A 25,541-nucleotide genomic window follows, 5' to 3' on the forward strand; every position below is an offset into this window, starting at 1 on the left:
TGTCATTGGTACCAATGTGTATCAAGACTTTTGGTTGTTCACCCTCTCCCTTCAGAATACTCTGCACACGATCTGAGACGTCCCGTACCCTGGCACCTTGCAGGCAACACACCAATGCGGGTATCTCTATCAGGCTGACAGAACCTCTTCTCTGTTCCCCTCACTATGGAATCCGCTATGACTACCGCATTCCTCATCTTCTTCTCTCCCTTCTGCACCATGGAACCAGGCTCAGTGCCAGAGACCCGATCACCGTGGTCGTCCTCTGTCAGGTCATCCCCACCCCCCAACCGCATCCAAAATGAGATAACGATTACTGAGGGGGATGGTCGCAAGGGTGCTCTCTACTATCTGAGCTTTTTTCCTCGCTTCCCTGACTGTCACCCACTTGTCTAACTCCCTGTAGCTCCTCTCTATCTCCTGTTCAGTCTAGCTAATAAGCTGTAGGTCATCGAGCCGCAGCTCCAGATCTCTAACACGGTCTCTCAGGAGCTGCATCTCGGTGCACCTGGTGCAGATGTGGCCATCTGGGAGACTGGAAGATTCCCAGGATTCCAACATCCGACACCCAAAGCAAAATACTAATCCTACTGACATGCTCGCTATTCCTCAAAAAAATGCAAAGAACCAAAAACAAAGTCCACTTACCTTGCCAAAGCCCGCTTTCGCCACTGGCCTACTCCTGACAATGGCTGCTCTGCTAATCCCTTCTGTACTTTTATTTAGTTCATCGGGCTCAGTTGCCGTTGCTGATAGGCCCTGCACAATGGACTAACGCCAGCAAACCAGGGCAGCATGGGGCCCTATAATTACTGCAGAAGACTAAATGCAGTTCGCTGAGAGGATTTTTGTGCAAATGCCATGTTGGAACGGAGAAACCAGGTATGATATCTAAGTTTGGTTAGTGATACAGTTTCAGGTAAAATTCACTAGTGCAGTGCACAAACAGAGGCACGGTGGGCATTCTGGAAGCTCTCCTGAGTTGCGGCCTGGCCTGTCCCATCAGTGGTGCTTTCCAGTGTTCGCTCAATGAAGGCAAGCTGAATTGTCTTTTGCTGACCCAACACGAGACCAGCTGTTTTGTCTTCATCTACTGAACCAGTATGAGACTGCTGCATACTTGTTCTTACAGAAACTTGGCTCCAGAACAACATCCCATGCACCATCAGTCTTCAGGCTATGTCACTCAGGGGCTTGTGCTATTTTTTGTCATTGTCTGTGTTACCTCAACTATATGTGCTGTGTGCTAGGCGTGATTATATGTTCTGTATTTTGCACTTTGGGCCCGGAGGAACACTGTTTTGTTTAGTTGTGTAACTGTGTACAGTTGAATGACAATTAAATGTAAACCTGAACTTAAACTTGAACAAAAATATAGCTGTGTGGGATTTAGTTTCAAAACTCTCTAATGTCTTTCTCACAGGATGAGTGGTTTTCATGAAACAACTGATTTTCATGGGTAGAGCTTATGCTAGATAGTACAAAGATACAAATTTCTTAGAACTGATTAAGTGAGTACAGTATATTATACTGAAAACTAATGATAGCAATGGGCATATACTTTACTGTAATGAATAGTGAGTCCAATAGAAGTCCTGGCAGAGTACCAGTTGATGGTACTTACACGTTTGCAATTTTATGATAGATGACATAAAATTAAAGAGATATACAGCTTTGCATTACTGGATGTGACTTAATTTTTCCTTTGCACATAGACTTTACAGGATGCGAACAGAAATTAATACTATGATCAATCAATCCTCTATTAGACCAGGAAGTGAATTTACACTTCGCCACCTCAGCAAAAAAAGCTGATGATGCATATTAGCCATCAAATATGGAAACATGATACATCCATTGATTTCAGATTGAGAGGAAGGTGGAGAGAGGCGAATCCCAGTGCCTGGAGTTATATTGTAGCTTTGACTTCATTTGATCTAGCTGTTCACTTACACTGCAGCTCATGATGAAAATGTTTACAAGTGATTTCTTAACTTGTGCTACATTCATCTTAGTGATTCATTATATTTACATTGTCAGTGAACCATTGAAGAACGATTTGCAAATTAAAGTTCAAATATGAGCAGCGTCAAACTCCAACCAACACAAGCTTTGAATGTTCTAACAAAGATGTCCAGAGGTGAGGAACTTGATTTAGTCTATATGTATTATATACTAGATAAAGATAAGATTAGACGTTCTTCTTTCTCTTATGTTTTGTGATGAGGGTTCCATAACCAAAACTAGAAGTTGCTGGGGATAAATCAGATTTGTTATTTTTTTTTCAGACAATGGGTGTTTGATGGTCTTTTTTAATGGGTTCTATTGGATTTCTTTGCTTTTGTGGCTGCTAGTAAGAAGACAAATTTCAAAGTCGTATATGGTATACATATGTACTTTGATAATAAATGTACTTTGAACTTTGAACTTACCTATTGCATTATACATTGTAATCTATGTCCATTGATTGTAATGCATACAAGGCAACTTCATATTGACTGTTCATTAAAATGATTTGTAAATGCAGCCAGCACTAACTACTCCGCTAATTGGTGACATATTCGCTAGCTCTCAAACCCAGATCTTTCTAACACCAGTTAAATCTAGTCCGCATTGTTAAAAGTGGATAAATCTCCAGATCCTGACAAGATATTCCCTAGGACCTTGAGGGAAGTTAGTGTAGAGATAGCAGGGGCTCTGACAGAAATATTTCAAATGTCATTAGAAACGGGGATGGTGCCGGAGGATTGGCGTATTGCTCATGTGGTTCCATTGTTTAAAAAGGGTTCTAAGAGTAAACCTAGCAATTATAGGCCTGTCAGTTTGACGTCAGTGGTGGGTAAATTAATGGAAAGTATTCTTAGAGATGGTATATATAATTATCTGGATAAACAGGGTCTGATTAGGAACAGTCAGCATGGATTTGTGCATGGAAGGTCATGTTTGACAAATCTTATTGAATTTTTTGAAGAGGTTACGAGGAAAGTTGACAAGGGTAAAGCAGCGGAAGTTGTCTATATGGACTTCGGTAAGGCCTTTGACAAGGTTCCACACGGAAAGTTAGTTAGAAAGGTTCAATTGTTAGGTATTAATATCGAAGTAGTGAAATGGATTCAGCAGTGGCTGGATGGGAGATGCCAGAGAGTAGTGGTGGATAACTGTTTGTAAGGTTGGAGGCTGGTGACTAGTGGTGAGCCTCAGGGATCTGTACTGGGTCCACTGTTGTTTGTCATATACATTAATGATCTGGATGATGGGGTGGTAAATTGGATTAGTAAGTATACAGATAATACTGAGGTAGATGGTGTTGTGGATAATAAAGTAGGTTTTCAAAGCTTGCAGAGATTTAGGCCAGTTAGAAGAGTGGGCTGAGCAATGGCAGATGGAGTTTAATGCTGATAAGTGTGAGGTGCTACATTTTGGTAGGAATAATCCAAACAGGACATACATGGTAAATGGTAGGGCATTGGAGAATGCAGTAGAACAGAGTGATCTAGGAATAATGGTGCATAGTTCCCTGAAGGTGGAATCTCATGTGGATAGGGTGGTGAAGAAAGCTTTTGTTATGCTGGCCTTTATAAATCAGAGCATTGAGTATAGGAGTTGGGATGTAATGTTAAAATTGTACAAGGCATTGGTAAGGCCGAATTTGGAGTATTATGTACAGTTCTGGTCACCGAATTATAGGAGAGATGTCAACAAAATAGAGAGAGTATAGAGAAGATTTACTAGAATGTTACCTGGGTTTCAGCACCCAAGTTACAGGGAAAGGTTGAACAAGTTAGGTCTTTATTCTTTGGAGTGCAGAATGTTGAGGGGGGACTTAATAGAGGTGTTTAAAATTATGAGGGGGATAGATAGAGTGGACGTGGATAGGCTTTTTCCATTGAGAGTGGCGGAGATTCAAACAAGAGACCATGAGTTGAGATTTAGGGGGCAAAAGTTTACGGGTAACACGAGGGGGAATTTCTTTACTCTGAGAGTGGTAGCTGTGTGGAATGAGCTTCCTGTAGAAGTGGTGGAGGCAGGTTCGGTGTTGTCATTTAAAGTAAAATTGGATAGGTATATGGACAGGAAAGGAATGGAGGGTTATGGGCTGAGTGCAGGCCAGTGGGACTAGGTGAGAATAAATGTTCGGCACGGGCTAGAAGGGCCGAGATGGCCTGTTTCCATGCTGTAATTGTTATATGGTTATAAAATAAGTCTGTTCCATGTAAATGGAAAGAGCATTGTGCTTTAAGTGGGCACTGGCAGTTGTATAGGAAGGAAATCTGATCGGGAAATAACACAGAAGATCTAAGAAATTAAGTTATCAAGGAAAGTTTTAAAAATGTAGCAAAATATTTTATAGATACAGTACATCAATAAGAAATGAACCTTACAACATTAGAAAGGTTTTGACAAGAACAGGCCATTCAGCCCAACGAAGCTTGCCAAATTCCTATTCACAAGTTTAGATTTGAAAGTCTCTAGGATACTACTCTGAACTACACAGCTAAGTAGTTTGTTCCATGTGTCCACATGAAGGCTGAAATGAAAATAGAACTGTTAGAGATCAACACAACACAAATGATTAAATACAAACTCTGGATCTTATGTATTTAAGAGAATCTAGACAAGGGAAAACAGAGACAGATTATTTGGAAAATGCATAATGCTATTGAGCTAGACAATAGCTAATATAATAAATACATATACAAGAAGCTGGATCGAACATGCCCAAGGAGTTATAGACCTATAGGAGGATAAAATAATGGAAAGCCTATTAAAGGAAAGAAAGTTTATAGAAGTTTATAAAAGTTCTACATTCAAGGACTCTTCTTCTCATGATCTCGACATTTATTGCTTATTTACTTATTATTATTAATTCCTTCATTTTGTATTTGTACAGTTTGTTGTCTTCTGCACTCTGGTTGAACAGCCAAGTTGGGCAGTCTTTCATTGATTCTGTTATGGTTATTATTCTATAGAATTATTGAGTACACCCGCAAGGAAATGAATCTCAGGGTTGTACATAGTGACATACATGTACTTTGTTAATAAATTTACTTTGAACATTGAGTACAGAATACCTACACATGAAAAGTATAATAATGACTTATCAGTGTAGTATTTAAAAAAATAATCTTGATCAATCTTGTTGATTTTTTTGGGGGATAGCAGAAAATAGTAATATATTAGATGTAATTTATCTAGACCTTCAGAGATTTCAGTAATAGAATAAAGAATGTCAGGAAATGCAGAGCCAGAGGACAGATTGCAGGTTGAATTGCCTCCTCAGGAAAGAAAATCTTAGAGTGGGAGTAAAGAATAGCTGTATAAATATGCTGTAGTGTATCTGCTCTATGATATGCTGTGCTGCTTTGTAAACTAAGAATAAATAATAATAAAAATTGGAAAAAAAAAGAATAGCTGGAGGAAAGTATAGTGGTGTTCTGCAAGGAACAGTTTTAGGATCTGGAATGAGAAAACAAATTTTATTACTTTGTAGATGAATCTAACATGGGTAAGGGAGTGGAGTTTGGTGTGCATTGCTGAGAACTGTAACAAATTACAGTTAGATATTAATAGAGATAGTAGTTAGAGTAGTACAGGTAGTATTAGTAGATATTAGTAGTACAGTTATATATTAGTAGAGGTCGAGGATTGACAAATATTTGGCAAATAAAGTTCAACTCAGATAAATACAAGGTATTAATTTTGATAGGAAGGAAGATCACATCAGACCATACAATATAAGAGCAGAATTAGGCCATTGACTCTGCACCGCCATTTATTTCATCATAGCTGATCCATTTTCCCTCTCAGCTCTAATCTCCCGACTTCCTCCTGTATCCCCTCATGCCCTCATCAGTCAAGAGTCTATCACCCTCTGCCTTAAATATACATTAAAGACTTGGCCTTCACAGCTGCCTGTGGCAATGAATTCCACACATTCACCATTCTCTGGCTAAAGAAATACATCCTCAGCTCTGTTCCAAAAGTACACCCCTCTATTCTGAGGTTATGTCCTCTAGTCTTAGACTCTCACGCCATAAGAAACATCTTCTCTATCAAGGCCTTTCACCATTCAATAGGTTTCAATGAAGTTACCCTTCATTTTTCTGAATTCCAGTGAATACAAGCCCCCCAGAGTCATTAAGTGTTCTTCATATGACAAGCTGTTCAATCCTGGAAACATTTTCACAAGCCTTCTTTGAAATCCCACCAGTTTCAGCACATTATTTCCAAGATAAGAAGCCCAAAACTGCTCACAATACTCCAAGTGAGGCCTCACCAGTGCTTTATAAAGACTCGGCATTCTTGTTTTTATATTCTGGTCCTCTTGAAATTAATGCTTATATTGCCTTTGCGTTCCTCACCACACATTCAACCTACACGGTAACCTTTAGGGAATCCTGCATATGGACTGCCAAGTCTCTTTGTGCCTCAGAGTTTTTATTTTCTTTCCATTTAGAAAATAGTCAACCCTTTCATTTCTTCGACCCAAGTGCATGACCATATACTTCCTAACACTGTATTCCATTTGCCACTTCTTTGCCCATTCTCCTAATTTGTGGTTGTCCTTCTGTAGCCTCTTTAATTCATTAAAACTACGTGTCCCTCCACCTTTCTTTGTATCGTCTATAAATTTTGCAACAAAGCCATCAATTTCATCATCCAAATCATTGACATATAACATAAAAAGAATTGGTCCCAACACAGACCCCTGTGGAACACTACTAGTCACCGGCAGCCTGTCAGAAAAGACTCCCTTTACTCCCACTCTTTGCCTCTGCCAATCAGCAACTGCTTTATCTAATCTAGAATCTTTCCTGTACTGCCATGGACCCATAGCTTGTTAAGCAGCCTCGTGTGGTACCTTCTCAAAGGCCTTCTGAAAATCCAAGTACTCATCATCAACTGATCCTCCTTTGTCAATCCTGCTTGTTATTTTTTCAAAGAAATCCAACAGATTTGTCAGGCAAGATTTTCCCTTGAAGAAACCATGGTGACTACAACCTATTTTATCATGTGCCTCCAAGTGCCCTGAAACCATATCTTTAATAACTGACTCCAACATCTTCCCAGCCACTGAGATCAAACTAACTGGCCTATAATTTCCTTTCTTCTGCCTCTCCCACTTTTGGGTGGAGTGACATTTGCAATTTTCCGGCCTTCCAGAACCATTCCAGAACCTAGTGATTCTTGAAAGATCAATACTAATGCCTGCACAATTTCTTCAGCCAACATCTGATCCAGGTGACTATGGTGAACTACATATACCTGTCTGGACTGCTTCTGTGGCTCCTCCCACAGACCCCTGTATAAAGGCGATTGAGGCCTGATGCCCGGCCTCATTCTCCAGGATGTAGTGTTGTTCATTCTTCCAGTCAATAAAAGTTGATATCTCGCTTCTTACGTCTCAGAGTGAGTTATTGATGGTGCATCAGTGACTTATCTACCTTCGGACCTTTCAGTTTCCCAAGTTTCTCCCTAGTAATGGTAACTTCACACACTTCATCACCCTTGACACCTGGAACTTCCACCATACTGCGAGTTGTTTGCCTTTGTTGGTCTCTCCACTTGCTGTGAAAGGGTGACACTTTTATGTCCTTTATTAGGGAAGGAGAGAGCCCCAGTTGTCAGGTGAAGAATTCATTTTTTTGTTGTACTGCAGATCATGGTCATTCTTGGGGGCTTTGCAGTTGCTTGCTTGGTGGGTGGAGGGTGCTGTTGCTACTTTATGCCAAAGTAAGTGTCAGAGCGGGAGGGTCATTGCTTTGCTATTACTTGTGTGTGGGAGGGGGGAATGGGGGGACTTTGGGGTTCTAAAGTTTTTTACTGTCACTCATTCTTTGGAGCATTTTTCTGTTTTCATGGATGTCTGTGATGAACAAGAATTTCATGGTGTATATTGTTTACAGTCTCTGATATTAGATGGAACTATTGAACTGTTGAAGTGCTAGTGTCTTCCACAGTGAAGACTGATGTAAAATACTTACTCACTTCATCCTCCTGAAAAATCCCATGGTCCTGAAAAAATGTTGTCTCGATTTTACTGTGTACTGCACCAGCAGTTATGGTCAAAATGACAATAAAAAGTGACTTAACTTGACTTGACTCTATTTTGTTGTCCCTCATTACTTCCTCTTCAGCATAATTTTCCAGTTATCCACTCTCAGCTCTCTTTTACACTTTATGTATCTGAAGAAACTTTTGGTATCCTCTTTAATGTTATTGGGTAGCTTACTTTTGTGTTCCATCTTTACATTCTTTATAACTTGTTTAGTTGCCTTCTCTTGGTTTATAAAATCTTCTCAATCCTTTAACTTCCCACTATTTCTTGCTCTATTATATGCCCTCTCTTTGGCTTGATGTTGGCTTTGACTTCTCTTGTTAACCACGGTTGTGTCATCTTTCCATTAGAATACTTCTTCCTCTTTGGGATGTATATATCCTGTGCCTTCCAAATTGCTTCCAGAAATCCCAGCCATTGCTCCTCTGTCATCATCCCTGCCAGTGTTCTTTTCCAATCAATTCTGGCCAACTCATCTCTCAGTTCATTTACCTTATTCAGTATACTCATACTGCACATATTTAAATATAACACTTTAGTCTTGCAATTGCCCTTTTCGATTTTGTCCACTTCTTACATTACACTTCATCCTGTTGACTCCAATTTTGCCCTATCATCAGGCTTTCATTGCTAGGAGTCTCACTACACATTGCCTTTATTTCTAAACCAACTACTTCATCTTTAGCACTTCTACTTTGGTTCCCATATGTTCTGCCAAATTAGTTTAAACCCATCCGAACAGCTCTAGCCAACCTGCCCGCCAGGATATTGGACCCTCTTAAGTTCAGGTGTAACCTGTTCCCTTTGTACAGGTTGTACCTTCCCCAGAGGAGATCCCAATGATCCATAAATCCGAACACCTGCCCCCATACCAGTTCCTCAGCCACGCATTCACCTACCAAATCATTCTATTTTTACCCTCACTGCATGTGGTACAGGCAGCAATCCAGAGATTACTACCCTGGAAGTCTCAACTTTCTAACTGGCTCCTTAAAATCTCTCTTTAGGACCTCCTCAACCTGTGCCAATATGGCTGCTCACCCTTGCCCTTGAGAATGCCATGGACCCAATCCAAGACATTCCTGATCCTTGCACCAGGGGAGCAACAGGCCATCTGGGTGTGTCTATTGCATCCACGGAATGTTGTCTCTGTTTCTCTGACTAAGGAGGCTCCTATCAATGTTGCAGTCCTCTTTGCCTCCCCCCCCCCCATTAGATCATCCTCCTGAATAGTATCTAGGGCTGTATAATTATTATTGAGGGGAACGGCCACAGATGTACTCTGAACTACTTGTGCATTTTCCCTCCTTCTCCTGACAGTCACCTGTTTCCCGCAATCTAGGGGTGACTACCTCCCTGTAGCTCCTGTCTATCACCTCCTCATTCTCCTGTATGAGTTATTTAGAGGAAAGATGATTATATATTTACCGTATATAGACAGAATAGAGAAACACTATGTTAGAGAGGGGAGGGACAGAGGATATATACTTAATATAACTGAAATAAGCAAGAACTAGTCTTCAATCTTACAAGCTGTGGTTGATTTAGAAATCATAAGATGGAGTTGTGTTAAGCAAGCTTGGTCTGTATTGGAACAGGAGCTGAGATATTCCACAGCAGGTAGCAATTTGGCACAAGAAGTTATGGAAATTAACACTGGTGTTTATATAGTTACTGGCTTTTCAAAGTTACGTACATACAGGTGTATTCAGCAATGGGACTGAACAAAGTTTGATGTGACCATAGGGCATTCTGGAATGGTTTGAAAATGCACAGGAATCATAAAGGTAATATGAGGGGCTGTTTATTGGGTCCCAGATAGCTATCTGACCATATAGCTTTGCTAAAAACAGTCATAGTCACACTGGGTGGGGTGTCAGGCAACTGGTAAGTATTATCAATGTATATGAAAAGAATAAAAATAATTTGATATTTTGAAAATTCTTCTACTTAATGTTCCTTCATACATGCTTGTACTGAGATAGATTGAATAAAGGTTTGTGCCATCCATGATTCTGGACTGCAAATGCTTCAAGTGGTTCTTTAAGCACAACAAAGGAATGTTGAGGTACAAATATGCCGATCAGTAGAATTTGTTTGTGTGTTATATTTAAAATCAAGGTTTACTTAATGAGGGACTGAACCAAATAGCAGTTTTACTGAACTTGAAATGAACCTTGGTGGAAAATGTACAGTTCTGAATGTTACACTATTAGAAGGATGTAGATACTCTGTAGAGTTGTAAATTAGATTTGTAAGGATGAACTGAATATGTATCATTTCTCCTGAGAAAAGCAGACTAAGAAATGGTTTTAGAATGTCTTTAATAAGAGAAGTTCTTTCAAATTATGAAGGATTTAAGAGTGATTGTACAGAAAATGTGGGGATGAGCCACAATGAGCGCTTGAAGTGAACTGTATAGATGAACTTAAATAGCTGGGAAAATGTATGAGTAAAACTACAACTACAGCACCTGCTGACCCTGTGATGTCTGTCTCAGAGGCTGATATCAGGTTGTCTTTTAAGAAGGTGAACCCTCAGAGGGCAACAGGCCCTGATGAGACCTGACAGGCTCTGAAAACCTGGAGCCACTGCAATTTGCCTATCACCACAATAGCTCCATGCCGGATGCAATCTTATTGGCTCTTCATTTGGCTTTGCTTAACCTGGACAATACTCTTTGACAAATACCTATATTAGGATGCTGTTTATTGACTACAGCTCAGAGTTTAACACAACTATTTCCACAGTTCTAGTCGAAAAACTCGAAAACCTGGGCCTCTGTACCTCCCTCTGCACCAGGATCTTCGACTTCCTAACTGGAAGATGACAATCTGTGTGGATTGGAAATAACATCTCCACCTTACTGACAATCAACACTGGCACACTTTAAGGACGTGTGCTTTGCCAACTACTCAACTCTCTCTTCATCCACGACTATGTGGCTAGGCACAGCTTAAATGCCATCTATAAATCTGCTGATGACACAACTATTGTTGACAGAATTTCAGATGGTGACAAGAGGACATATAGGACCGAGATTTATCAGCTAGTCAAGTGGTGTCACAGAACAACATTGCACTCAATGTCAGTAATACCAATGATTGTGGACTTCAGAAAGGGTAAGACAAGGGAACACATGCCAGTCCTCGTAGAGTGATTAGAAGTGGAAAGAGCGAGCAGTTTCAAGTTCCTGGTGTCAATATCTCTGATGATCTGTTAAGGACCCAACATATTGATGCAGCTACAAAGAAGGCATAACAGCAGCTATATTTCATTTGGAGTTTGAAGTGATTTTGTATGCCACCAAAAACACGTGCATATTTCTACAGGTGTACTGTGCAGAGCATTTTAATTGGCTGCATCACTGTCTGGTATGGGGTGGAGGGCTACAGCACAGAATCGAAATAAGCTGTAGAGAGCTATAAACTCAGTCAGCTCCATCATGGGCTCTAGCCTCTGTAGTATCCAGGGCATCTTCAAGGAGCAATGCCTCAAGAAGGTGGCTTCCATCTTAAGGACTATATATATATATACTCAATGTAATTCACGATTTCCCCCCTATTATTTTATATTGCATTGTACTGCTGTGCAAAGACAACAAATTTCACGATGTATGTCGATGGTACTAAACCTGATTCTGATTCAGATTTTGAAGATGGAATGAAAGGACGAATATATAAGAGTAAAGGGAACAGAAGGTTACAATATTAAAACTAGATAGGAAGTTTGAGAAGAAGCTTGAGAAGAGCTTAAGCACCAGTATGGATAAACTTTACTGTGTTTTATGTCAAAAATATAATTGTTTGAAATATGGACGATGGTAAAATCGACATTTTCCAGACATCAGTGGCAATGGTGCAAATGAGGGGAGATGTCCAATGACTGTAGGAGGCCAGACAGTCCTCGAGATGTAGACCTCTAAAGCAAGCAAGATCTCATCCATAATGCCAGGAACTAAACATTGGATGCAATGCTGCAAGATGTTCAATCACCTCATGTGAGTTGTCAGGGTCAGTAAATGTATCTTAAAAGTTATTTATTTCGAGATACAGCATGCTACAGTACCTTCCGGCCCAATCATTTGGAGCCTTGATCTTCTCAATTCAGCATTAACTCCAGTATACCTACTAACAAGCTATACAATGGTTCATCTTTAGTGTTCATCTGCTTCATTCACTTTCACAAGCTTCATTACCATATCTCAGACCTTAAGGAAGTTGGTAACAATTCAACTATGTGAGCTACATCATTCAAACATACCTGAGACTCATTTAAAAAAATGTGCTTCTCTCTTGAGGAAGGTACTGAACAACCAGAGGCAGTGTGAAGACAGGCAAGCAGGCAGGGATGCATCTTCGTAACAAAGTCAAAGTTAAGTTTATTGTCATATGCACAAATACACATGGAATGAAAAACTTACTTGCAGCAGCATCACAGGAACATGGCATCATATAAGCAGCACTCACAAGAAAAACATACAAATAAATTATACCCCATTTTTTTTTACAAGAAAATTCAATCAGAACAAAAAATGTCAATTTTAGCACAATGTGGTCAAAGTGTTCATAGCATTGCTAAATTGTAGTGATTTGTGTTTTGGCAAATGGTTTAAGCCTAAATGGTTGAAGGGAAGTAGATGTGCTTGAACCTTGTGGGACTTCAGGCTTCAACATAATGGAGATGATGCTGGCATTATTGAGGGTATGACAATTTGTATGCTTTGCTTATGTAATCCTTTTTATATGCCATTCCTTCTTTCACATTGCTTTTTTAATGTGTAAGCTGTACATGGTGCAAACATGACCTGTTTCTCTGTTGCTGTGCATCACAACCTTCACCATGATCTTCTTTTGGATGTTCCAAAAGGCAACCTAGCCAAACACTGTAGTTACCAGCAAGAAAAACATGATGGTGATGCACCATTATTTAATTTCACACTAGCAGTGTTCAATTCATAATTCTGACTCCAGCTGACCCTTGTATTTATCTAAGAACTTTCCTTAGGGGCACAACTGAGAGCATCACTGCCTGGTATAGCACTTCCCTCAATTGCAGGACTCTGCAGAGAGTGGTGCGGACAGCCCAGCGCATCTGTAGATGTGAACTTCCCACTATTCAGGACATTTACAATAACATGTGTTTAAGAAGGACCTGAAGGATCATTGGAGATCCAAGTCACCCCAACCACTAACTGTTCCAGCTGCTACCATCTGGGAAATGGTACCACAGCATAAAAGCCAGGACCAACAGGCTCCGGGACAGCTTCTTCCACCAGGCTGTCAGACTGCTTGACTCATGCTGACAAAACTGTATTTCTATGTTATATTGACTAACCAGTGTACATAATATTTATTATAAATTGCACCTATGAATGGAGATGTAATGTAAAGATTATTACTCCTCATGTATACGAAAGATGTAAGTAATAAAGTCAATTCAGTTCAATTCAAAAAGATAGATTAGAGGTGGAGTCTGCACATATTGAGACTTTGGGCACAGGTATCTGCAGCCAAGGGAGAGGTTTAAGGAGGACACGGGTGCTAGTTTGAAGTCAAGTCAAGTCAACTTTTATTGTCATTTTGACCATAACTGCTGGTACAGTGCATAGTAAAAATGAGACAACGTTTTTCAGGACCATGGTTCACATGACACAGTACAAAAACTAGACTGAACTACGTATTAAAAAAACACAGAGAAAGCTATACTAGACTACAGACCTACACTGGACTGCATAAAGTGCACAAAAACAGTACCGGCATTACAATAAATAATAAACAGGACAGTAGGGCAAGGTGTCAGTCCAGGCTTTGGGTATTGAGGAGTCTGATAGCTTGGGGGAAGAAACTGTTATATAGTCTGGTCATAAGAGCCGGAATGCCTCGGAGCCTTTTCCCAGATGGCAGGAGGGAGAAGAGATTGTATGACGGGTGCATGGGGTCCTTCATAATGCTGTTTCCTTTGCGGATGCAGCGTGTAGTGTAAATATCCGTGATGGCGGGAAGAGAGACCCCGATGATCTTCTCAGCTGACCTCACTATCCGCAGCAGGGTCTTGCGATCCGAGATGGTGCAATTTCCGAACCAGGCAGTGATGCAACTGCTCAGGATGCTCTCAATACAACCCCTATAGAATGTGATGCGGATGTGGGTGTGCTTGCACTCTGACATAGACCCAAATGAGCAGTTGGGATGAGCAGTGTTCAGTATACAAGAAAACTGAGGGAGGGGAAGGGGGGAGGGCGTGGTGAGGTGGAGGTACAGAATACACAAAGATAACCATTCTATGAGCCTCTGTAACTCTGTAACTTCTGCAAACTACAACTGGATCCTACTGTTAAGCACATACATCCTCCCACGCTGCCCCCCCCAACAACTCTCCACTTTCTGTAAGGATTGCTCTGAACATGACCCCCCTTGTCCACTTGTCCCTCCCCACTGATCTTCCCCTTGGCACATTACCCTGCAACTGGGTCAAGTGCCTCACCTGTTTGCACACCTCTTCCCTCACCATCACTCAGGGCCCCAAACAGTCATTCTAGGTGAGACAAATCTTCACCTGTGAGTCTGTTGGAGCCATCTATTGCATAAGCTGCTCCTGGTGTAACCTTCTCTACATTGCTAAGACCCAATGTAGGGGAACTGCTTCATTGAGCACCTTCGCTCTTTCTGCTGCAAAAAGCAGGATTTCGCGGTGGCCACCATTTTAATTCATCTTCTTATTCCTTTTCTGACATGTGAATGGCTTCCATTATTGTCACAATAAGACCACATTCAGGTTGGGGGAGTAAAACCTCATATTTCATCTGTGTAGCTTCCAACCTAATGGCATGAATATCAATTTCTGTGTTCTCCCCTCTTTTCTTCTCTCTTTTTCCATTCCCCAGTTTGGTTCCCCTCTCTCCCCATCTCCCCACCTGCCTTCAGTGGCCCTCCTTCACTTTCTCCTATCATTCACTGCCTCTCCTATCAGATTTCTTCTTCAGCCTATCACCTCTCAGCTTCTTACCATCCCCCTCACTTGGTTTCATCTATCATCTGCCAGCTTGTACTCTTTCCTCTCCCTCTCCCTCTCCCTTTTAATTCTGTCTTCTGCCTCCCTTCCCTTCAGTTCTGATGAAGGGCCTCAGTCCAAAGTGTTGACTGTTTATTCCCTTCCATAGATACTTGCTGAGTTCCTCTAGCATTTTGTGCATGTTTCTGAAGATTTCCAGCATCTGCAGAATCTCTTGTGTTTAAGACAAGGATAAAGTTTGGTTCATTAGAAGAACTGTGGAAATGGGCATTTTATATAATTGAGCAGGCAGAAGTCCTGCTCTAGTTTGGCACAGGGCTTTGTGAGAAAACCTTGCTGTCCATCCTTCCCATTGTGAAATTGGTGTTCAAGTGCATGCACATGGCCGTGGATCCAAGTCTGGTGTTGCAGCTTAAATTATACAATAATCAGAAAGTAGCAGCAAAAGAAACAGTCATTGTCACGCCATCTTAATCTGATGATTAAGAGATTTTTGAGTGTGCCATTGCAGTCCGAAAACCCAGATTACTAAGATTGCTGAGGTACCTCCTACCTGGTAAAGAAGTAATTCTGAGAAGTATAATCCTGATGTCCTCTCTCTTGTGCTGTGTGAATTTAAGATGATCATCGGAACATTCATACCCAAAATATCAGTGCTGGAGTCAAATCTATTTTGGATGCTAATTGATCTGCTAACTCTGTATCCTTTTAGCATGCAACTTCCTTTCTCAATACAGTTTCAAATCAGCAGAAGTCTGGGTATTACCATGGAGCAACTGATTATGACCTGGCATACTTAGCATCCTAACAATAGGTGTTACCAACTCAACTTTCATGACAATTTCACTGTGTATATTTTAGTTATTGATTAATTTGTTTGAATGTATGCAATAAACCTTCTCTGCTTCTGTCTAATCAGGATAAATCTGCAATCACTTACAAGTATTTCAAAGAAAAGGGTCATTGTTTGAAGGTGATCATTATGATGTGCTTTATTAGCCCATAAATCAAGAAAGTGAGAAATTAGTAATGGCAGATGTTACTTGGCCTGTTCATCCGCCAATAATTCATTTGACTGTGAAATTGACTGCTTTGCATCAGACAATAAATTAATAAGCTAATTTGTAATTAATCGAACTGACCTTCCTGGTTAGTTTTGAGATTAAGAACCTATATGTAAGTGAATTCTGACAAATACATGCATAATCAGTTTATGACAAATGTACAAGGATATGTAAAGAGAGCTCTGCTGCTAACTCAATAATTTCTTTGAAACAATATCTAAATGTGGAGCGAAAATTGTTTGACTTTGACTGTACTTTGTTCCATAGATGCAGCCTGGCCTGCTGAGTTCCTCCAGCAGTTTTGTGTGTGATACTCGGATTTCCAGCATCTGCAGATTTTCTCTCGTTCAGTATTGGACTTTCAACAGGTATTAGTCTTAAGGTGCAATAATACATGTCAAACATTAAAGATGGTCATTACTTTTGATGCCACTTGGAGTATTATTTTCAGTTCACTGTCTCACATTATATAAGAAAAGGACATAGATGCACTTGAGAACATACAGCACAGAATACCAGACAACAAAGTTATATATATTTTTGTCTTTGTATGAAAAACAGATCATAAAAACACATTTTTAAACAAAAACTTAATAGCATAGTCCATTACAGAGAATCCCTCCCCACCATTGAGCACATTTACAACGACCACTGCCACAAGAAAGCAACATCCATCAGCAAGGATCCCCATCATCCTGGCTATGCTCACTTTTCGATGCTGCCATTGGGAAGGAGGTAATTGAGGCTTAGATCCACCAGGTTCGGGAACAGTTATCACCCTTCAACCATCTGGCTCCTGAACCAGGGTGGGTAAATTCACTCACCTCAACATTGAACTGATTCCACAACCTACAAAATCACTTTCAAGGCCTCTCCAACTCATGTTCTCAATATTATTAATTACTTACAGTATTATGCAAAAGTCTCAGGCACATGTAAAAAAAAATTCTATAAAACAAAGGTGCTTTCTGGAAATTTACATAAATATGCTGCGTAGGCCTAATTGTTTAATGTTATTGTGAAGTGACTTTGGGATCATACCAGTTGTAGATGCTATTAATCGAACACGGTATACCCTGCTCATGTTCCAAAGTCTTTTAATTTCCTTTTTTAATTCAGCATATTTCTGGTGTTTACCACTTTTTGATTTCTGTATGTTATGTGTGTTTGGAATGGCTATATCTATTAAGTAATTTGTTCTTGTTTATTTATCCTGTATTTACAATATCAGAGTGGTTATTATAGATTGTCCTATCTGTAATTACAGATTGGTCATGATTTGTGGGACTCTGATCCCAAAACTGGATAAACAATTTATTTATTTATAGTAATGTATGATTTCATTTATGCATTTGTATTTTAGGTCAGGACTTTGGTGAATGTTTGCCACTTGATTGTGCCTGTGTAAGTAATCAGATTGAGCTAAACTGCTGCAGGATCCTGTAATGTGTTGGATTGTTTCTAGTTCCCTTGGCATTTTCTGTATTTATTATCTTGAATTTCTTGGTCTTTTATTATGCACTTTTGATAATTTTTTGTGTTAACCACCTGGTCCTGTATTGCCACAACGAACCCTTCTGTTTCTGGGAAGTCACTGCTAAATCTGAGCCAGGTGTTTGATGCTTCCTTGTCAACACCTATTCTGTTCAGATTATGGGGATATTGTCCGTGGAGGGTCATCCTGTTCCATTGGTTAACTTTTTCTTCTGTAGTGATAATTTCTCCATTTTTCTAGGTTGTGCTTTCATTTAAGTTTAGTGGTGTGTACTTTTTATCAGAATTGCATATGTTCGTGTGGAGTGTTGAATCCTGTTTTCACTGATGAAAATATATCCTTAGAAGTTTTGTCTGACCGTTGTAAATAAATTTGATGCCTATTATTCTTCTTCCTCCTTCTGTCCTGAGTAGTGTTAATCTAAGTACACTCAAGTGTACATAGTGTTTTCTAAAATTTGTCATTTCAGTTCTTATTTTACTTGGTAAAATTTCAAGATTGGTTTCAGACCAAGATATTATGCCAAACAAATATTACTACATAGGTATAGGGAAATATTTATTGCCTTTGTTATATTTTTGCTATTGAGCTCTGTTTGGCTGTTGTTAAGCCTTGAAGTAAATTCTGTCGAAAGTTTTCCCTTTATCATACTACAATGGCTTGTTGATATCCCAGATATTTATATGTTTCATATTCATCCAATGGTTGTATTGTATCCTGTTGCTCTGTTTTGTGTTCTACTAGCTCTATTGCACCTTTCTTTATGTTTAATGGTTTGCACTTATTCAGTCCAAAGTTCATGGTTATTTCTTTAGAAAATAGTTCTACTATTTGACTTAATTGTTTTAGCTTTACCGATGAAGGAGCGTATAATTTCCAAATCATCCATGTATAAAAGGAATAATAATTATTATTACTACTATTATTAGTTGTGTTTTTGTATTTGCAAGTTAGTCTTCTTTTGCACATTAGTTATTTGTCAGTTTTTGTTTGTATGTAGTTCTTCATTGATTCTATTGTATTTCTTTGTTGAACTGTGAATGCCTGTAAGAAAATGTATCTCAGGGTAGTAAATGGTGAAGTATACGTACTTTGATAATAAATTTACTTTGAACTTTGAACTTAAGGGAATGGAAACTTACTATCTGTGAAACCATAACATGAGGAAATCTGCAGATGCTGGAAATTCAAACAACACACAAAATGCTGGTGGAACGCAGTAGGCCAGGCAGCATCTATAGGAAGAAGTACAGTCAACGTTTCAGGCCGAGACCCTTCGTCAAACGTCGACTGTACTTCTTCCTATAGATGCTGCCTGGCCTACTGCGTTCCACCAGCAATTTGTGTGTGTTGCTATCTGTCAAACCATTCCCTGGAAGGACTGTGGCTGTTATGCCCAGAGAGACTTTGTGCTACGGTGAGCCTTGCTGATCAGTTGGGAACCAGCTATCTAGCAGAAAACTGCACATGGGCACTTATTTAGAGAAGCAGAATGCTCTGAGGGCTGTCTGTCCAGTCAGAGGAAGATCCACTATAAATATACCTTCATCACCTACTGTAGCCACCAACACAACCTATTCTCTGAGCTCACATTTTTACCTTCTTTTAAGCATTTGCAAAAAGTGGGCATTCATAGTAGTCCAGCATTTATTGCCCATCCACAGGTCCTGAAGCAGGGTTTTGACCCAGTACATTGACAGTTCCTTTTCTCCCACAGACACAGCTGCTTGACACACCGCGTTCCTCATGCAGATTGTTTGTTGCTGCAGATTCCAGCAATTGCAGTCTCATTTGACTCCACATTTCTTCTTTCTTTTACTCTTCCTGATTTTTCTCTTTCCCGATTTTTTTCCTGTTTTTTCTCTGTTCCCTCCTATTTTCCCTCTCATACCTTAATTGTCTTCTGCCTCCCTTCCTCCCATTTTTAACTCCACTTTCTAAAGCACCAAGATGAGCCAAATTTAAATCAGGTACCTGTAACAGATACATAGATTAATCACATGGTTGTTGCACGGGGCACTAACTCTTTCACTTCGTACTTCAAACAGAAAACTAAACCCAACTGTAGAGGAAAAAATAGACAGAAGTAGAAGTTTGAAGGACATTAGAAACTCTTCACCTTGCAACAAAATACTCAAAGATAACAAAAAAAGTGGAGTAGAAGTTAATCTAGAAATAGAAATTAACTAAATGATAAAGGTTACTTGTTATTTTATCATTTTTAAACAGATTGCTGGTTTAAAAAAAATCTGCCTGTCATAGTGAGTGACGCAAAGTTCTCTAGTCCTCTTGCCTTGCAGTGATAAGGCTGTACCGAGCGCTGTTTCCCTCATTTGTATGCACTGTGCACATTTTCATCAGAATCTTCATTAGGCCACCAAAGCCGACTTGAAGAATTTTAGGAGCCAGTTACTGAGCAGAATAATTAAGGAGCGATATAAGGTTAGTGCATGCTTCACTGAGGCAGCCATGTATAGCTCACGAAAACATTTCTGAATCTATTCATCTGTGCAGCAATAATAGTCTTTGCTGCAATGAGCTTTTAATACACTGATCAAAGAGCATTTATTCTACATCTAGCCATTACTAACACCTACAAATTCTAAAATATAATTCACAATTATTGCCTCTGATAAATTCTTTTACCTTTTCACAGATATAATTATATTAACCTGTCAAATACTAATTAATCTTCCAACAAAGCCATAGCCCTTGTATTTATGAGAAAGTGAGGACATTGCTGTGGAATGTGTCCACAGAGTATTACACTAGATGTGCGAGAAGTTGGAGCTAGACTTCATGGCAGGGCCACATTGTAATATTTTATTTTGCTGTCGTTCTGGCAGCTGCACAGCTGCTGGATGGTAAAGCAAATGGTAGAAATCGGTGACTCAGTATTTTTGATGCTGCCCCCTATTCACTGAGAATTGGAATAATTTGTACATTGCTTTGGGAAGGTAATGGAATTTGACTAGATTTTTTTTGGGGTGTGGGCAGTGGGTGAGCAACTGAGTATATTTTGAATTCACTTTATTGGTCATCTGTGATTGCTTTTGAAAGGTGATACTGGACCACTTTTTTGAGTTACTGCAGTCCTTCTTGTGAAGGTAATACGATGCTATTGAGTAGGGAATTATACGATTTAGACCCAGCATTGGAGAAACAATTACATATTTCTGAGTTGGTTTGTTGAGACATTAGCAATGGCTAATTGTGGCAGAAGCTTTGCTTGAGAACCCAAGGTCAGACATTTCTGTTCCTCACAAGCAGTAATCTGAAAATCCTGCCGGATCTAGTTCCTCCAGCCTCCATTTAACTGCTGGATTTCCAGAGGAAAACATGGAAAACCTCTTGAATTTAATATAGCTTAGAAAACCTGAAAAATGGAGCCTTGTTAAAATGTTGTAATCAATAACTCAGGTGACTGAGATATCTCAAGCCCATCTACTATATGTTCAAATGGAAATGAATGTGGTGTTGGTTCTTGCTGTGCTTGATTGAGTTTGGCCGATTGCAATATTCCTATCACCTACTCGCTCTCTGGGTTATCATTGTGGGTGAGATTAAATATCAGTTTTACATTTCTCCAAACCTAGTCATCACCACCAATGCAAAATATACTTGAACTTGCACTTCAGTCACCCTAAAAATACAGGGACTGAGTTCTTGCTTGCATGTAGCAGTCAATTTTTAGATAAATAAAGACAACACCTGTTGGAAACAATCAGGAGATCAGGCAGCATCAGTAGAAAATTAATGTTTCAATTGATGAGCCTTTGACAGAACTGGAAAAGAGAAAGCAAGAAGGATTTCAAGTTGTAAAGTGGTCAAAGGAAGAATGGATAGGAGAACAGCAATATCCTTCATAAGTTGAGGGCATGGTTGCCATGGAGATCAGCTGTAAATGATGTCATTTTGTCAAAACTGTTATGGAGTTATATGTATGAGAGAGGGAGAGATGTAACTTTGTAGGGTGCCAATGTTGAGAATAATTGTGGTGGAGGTGTTGTTTCTTCCAACTGATCGCAGGCAGAAGGGGAATAGTTGGTGAAGATGGAAGAGTGACCAGGGAATTGCAAAGGGAATGAACCCTTTGAAATGCTGAAAAGGTAGGGGTAGATGTTTCATGTGGTGATATCTTGTTGAAGATGGTGGAAATTGCAAAGTATGGTACATTGATTGTGGAGACAGAAGGTGTAGAGCGTGAGGACCGAAGGTGGAGTTGAGAGCAAAGAATAGATGAATCGTGGTTATGTATGGTGGAGGGGAAGGCTATGTTCAGGAAGGAGGAAGAAAGGCACCTTGTGAAAAGCGTTTTAGATAAAATTCACTTGTTTAGTACTCAAGAAACATTATGCTTTGTACACAAAATTCATAGTTGTCTGTAGACAGTTTTTATATCCTGTACAACACATTTTTAGGTTTGCTGTAGTCTGTCAGTACATCAGCACGTATTCTTATTACGTATAGAATTTTGCACTTAGTGAGCTCACCATACTCACTTTAGACCTCTGGTCTTAGTCCAGACTTACCTTATAAACAACCTCAATGGAAATTCACTTGATGAACTTGGCCAGATCTTTGGCAGCGAATTGCTTTATATGGTTGAGCGAGACAACAACAGAAGTTCAGCCCACAAAAGAAGAGAAAAACTTTGGTTAGCGGCTAAGCCATGATTTCAAAGTTGTTGAAACATTATTTTTTTCCGAATGTTCCCATCATTCAGAAATATTCACAGATGTTACAAAACAAAAATAATTAATCAAAAGTCTGAAAAATCAATAGAACAATTAAGATAAAGATGTAACAATTATTAAACACAAAGCATTCATTTAGACTCAAACAAGTGAAAAAGCAAGCTAACATAGTGACATTACCTTAACATCTCACAATTATCATCTCCATCAAAATGAAAGGATGAAAACTCCCTGGGTCAAATTGAATTTGGTTCAGATAGTTTATATAAACTTCCCCAGTACAAAGGGATTGCCACAATTTTACAGTCTGACTCTGGATTTCATGTAGAGTTTACTATTTGAGTGCATTTGATGGATCACAGATGAACAGCTGTTTGGTGGCTCTGCACTTTCATGCTTGCGCAGAAGAATTAAACTTTGTGACAATTATATGGGGAAATCAGGCCCATTATTTTAATGCTAATTCATTTTGATGGTACGTTCTAGTAACGGGCTGAGATTCATTTCATAAGCTTGTTACTTTGTATCACTTTAAAAATAGATGACATGATTATAGGAAAAAAATTAAAAATCATGTAATTTTCATGCATGTGCTGTTGTATAGCATTATTTAGCTTGCACTTAAACTGTGGATTTGCCGACAATGCCGTATGAGCTGAAGTGGAAAAAGCAAAAGATAAATAATTCAGCTAAGTGAAGTGACACTGAAAACCTAAAGCCTTTTCAATGTCAATTTTTTGGAGTAACTTGTATAAACTCAATAATTTTGGTTACTTAATTTTCTTTTTTTTTACAACGATAACACATATATCTATTCTGTTCGAATTTTATGAGGTCCTAAGGCAGTGAAAATTCCATTCCGCATTGATGAAGTCTAACAAACTGTCATTTCAAATGTATTCATATCCTTTTTAGTACAGCTCCACTTAGGCATCTTGCAGAGTTCCAATCCTCTGAACTATTTGTAACCCAAACAGTTCACAAGTCAGTAATGTGGCTGCATACTAAGTTTCCAGGAGACAGAAGATGCCTGCAGCCCCGCAGCAGCCGGAAAATTCATACTGCCAGTTTCTTAAACACATATTTATATGTATGGGCTATACATAAGTCAGGTGTTTGAGAGCTGGTGAGAACCTGAGTGATATTACATTTCAGTCCTGATGAAGTTCACACATTTCAAAGCTAACCTCCCATATGCTTATTCCAGCCCCTGCCGCCTTCCTGTCCAATCCTCATTAAAGATCTGGTTCAAAATGTCAACTGTTTATTCCCCTCCATAGATGCAGCCTGACTTGCTGAATTCCTTCAGGATTTTGTGGGTATTGCTCAGGATTTCTAGCATCTGCAGAATCTCTTTTGTTTATGTTTTGCGAAATCTCTTCAAGGTACAGCACTGTGCAAAAGTTTCAGATATAGACATATATATACAAACCCCATTTCCAGAAAAGTTGGGATATTTTCCAAAATGCAATAAGAACAAAAATCTGTGATATGTTAATTCACGTGAACTCTTATTTAACTGACAAAAGTACAAAGAAAAGATCTTCAATAGTTTTACTGACGAACTTAATTGTATTTTGTAAATAGAAACAAATTTAGAATTTGATGGCTGCAACACACTCAACAAAAGTTGGGACAGAGGCATGTTTACCATTGTGTTTCATCACCTTTCCTTTTAATAACACTTTTTAATCGTTTTGGAACTGAGGATACTAATTGTAGTAGATTTGCAATTGGAAATTTTGTCCATTCTTGCTTGATATAAGACTTCAGCTGCTCAACAGTCCGTGGTCTCCGTTGTCTGATTCTCCTCTTCATGATGCACCATACATTTTCAATAGGAGATAGATCTGGACTGGCAGCAGGCCAGTCAAGCACACGCACTCTGTGTCTACAAAGCCATGCTGTTGTAGCCCGTGCAGAATGTGGTCTGGCATTGTCCTGCTGAAATAAGCATGGATGTCCCGGGAAGAGACGTTGCCTTGATGGCAACATATGTCTCTCTAAAATCCTAATATACGCCTCAGAGTCAATGGAACCTTCACATACATGCAACTCACCCATGCCGTGGGCACTGATGCACCCCTATACCACCACAGATGCTGGGTTTTGCACCTTTCACTGATAACAATCAGGATGGTCGTTTTCATCTTTGGCACGGAGAACTCGACACCCGTTTTTTCTGAAAACTAACTGAAATGTGGATTCATCTGACCACAGCACACGGTTCCACAGTCTTTCGGTCCACCTGAGATGAGATGGGGCCCAGAGAACTCGCCGATGTTTCTGCATAGAGTTGATGTATGGCTTCCTCCTTGCGTAATACAGTTTCAGGTTGCATTTCTGGATGCAGCCATGGACTGTGTTAAGTGACAATGGTTTTCCGAAGTACAGCCGAGCCCAGGTGGCTATAATTGTCACAGTAGCATGACGGTTTCTTAGGCAGTGCCGCCTGAGGGCTCAAAGATTACGCGCATTCAACAGTGGTTTCCGACCTTGCCCTTTACGCACTGAGATGTCTCTGAATTCTCTGAATCTTTTCACAATATTATGTACTGTAGATGTTGAAAGATGTTGAAATTCTCTGCAATCTTGCGTTGGGAAATGTTCCTTTTGAACTGACTAACAATTCTCTCATGAATTTTGGCACAAAGGGGTGAGCCACGACCCACCCTTGCTTGCAAAGACTGAGCCTTTGATGGACACTACTTTTATACCCAGTCATGATACCTCACCTGCTACCAATTAGCCTGCTTAATGTGGAGTCTTCCAAACCAGTGTTACTTGAATATTCTGTGCACTTTTCAATCTTATTTTAACTCTGTTCCAACTTTTGTTGAGTGTGTTGGCAGCCATCAAATTCTAAATTTGTGTATATTTACAAAATACAATTAAGTTGGTCAGTAAAACTATTGAAAATCTTTTCTTTGTACTTTTGTCAGTTAAATAAGGGTTCACATGAATTGACATATCACAGATTTTTGTTTTTATTGCATTTTGGAAAATATCCCAAATGGGGTTTGTGTGTGTGTGTGTATATATATATATATATATATATATATAAAAGGTGCCTAAGACTATTGCACGGTACTGTATTTGTTAATGTGGAACAGAGAGCAAGTTTGTAAATATGGTGGGAGCAAAGGATGTTGGGAATGGCAAGGGTGGAGTGGCATGGGCGGTGCATGGGTGATGGTGGGACAAGCGGCAGA

The 25,541-nt window shown here is 39.5% G+C and overlaps 1 long non-coding RNA gene across 1 annotated transcript in view; it reads left to right on the forward strand.

Moving 5' to 3' along the window:
* The first annotated feature begins 754 nt into the window (after window positions 1-754).
* LOC140739200 (uncharacterized) overlaps window positions 755-25,541 on the forward strand; it is a 55,472-nt gene continuing 30,685 nt past the window's right edge. Inside the window, exons 1-4 of the long non-coding RNA XR_012101577.1 lie at window positions 755-882; window positions 2,041-2,140; window positions 16,405-16,505; window positions 17,501-17,541. This is a non-coding gene — a long non-coding RNA (uncharacterized lncRNA). The remainder of the gene's footprint in view (window positions 883-2,040; window positions 2,141-16,404; window positions 16,506-17,500; window positions 17,542-25,541) is intronic.

Source organism: Hemitrygon akajei, chromosome 15, assembly GCF_048418815.1.
Source record: "Hemitrygon akajei chromosome 15, sHemAka1.3, whole genome shotgun sequence".
NCBI lineage: Eukaryota > Metazoa > Chordata > Chondrichthyes > Myliobatiformes > Dasyatidae > Hemitrygon > Hemitrygon akajei.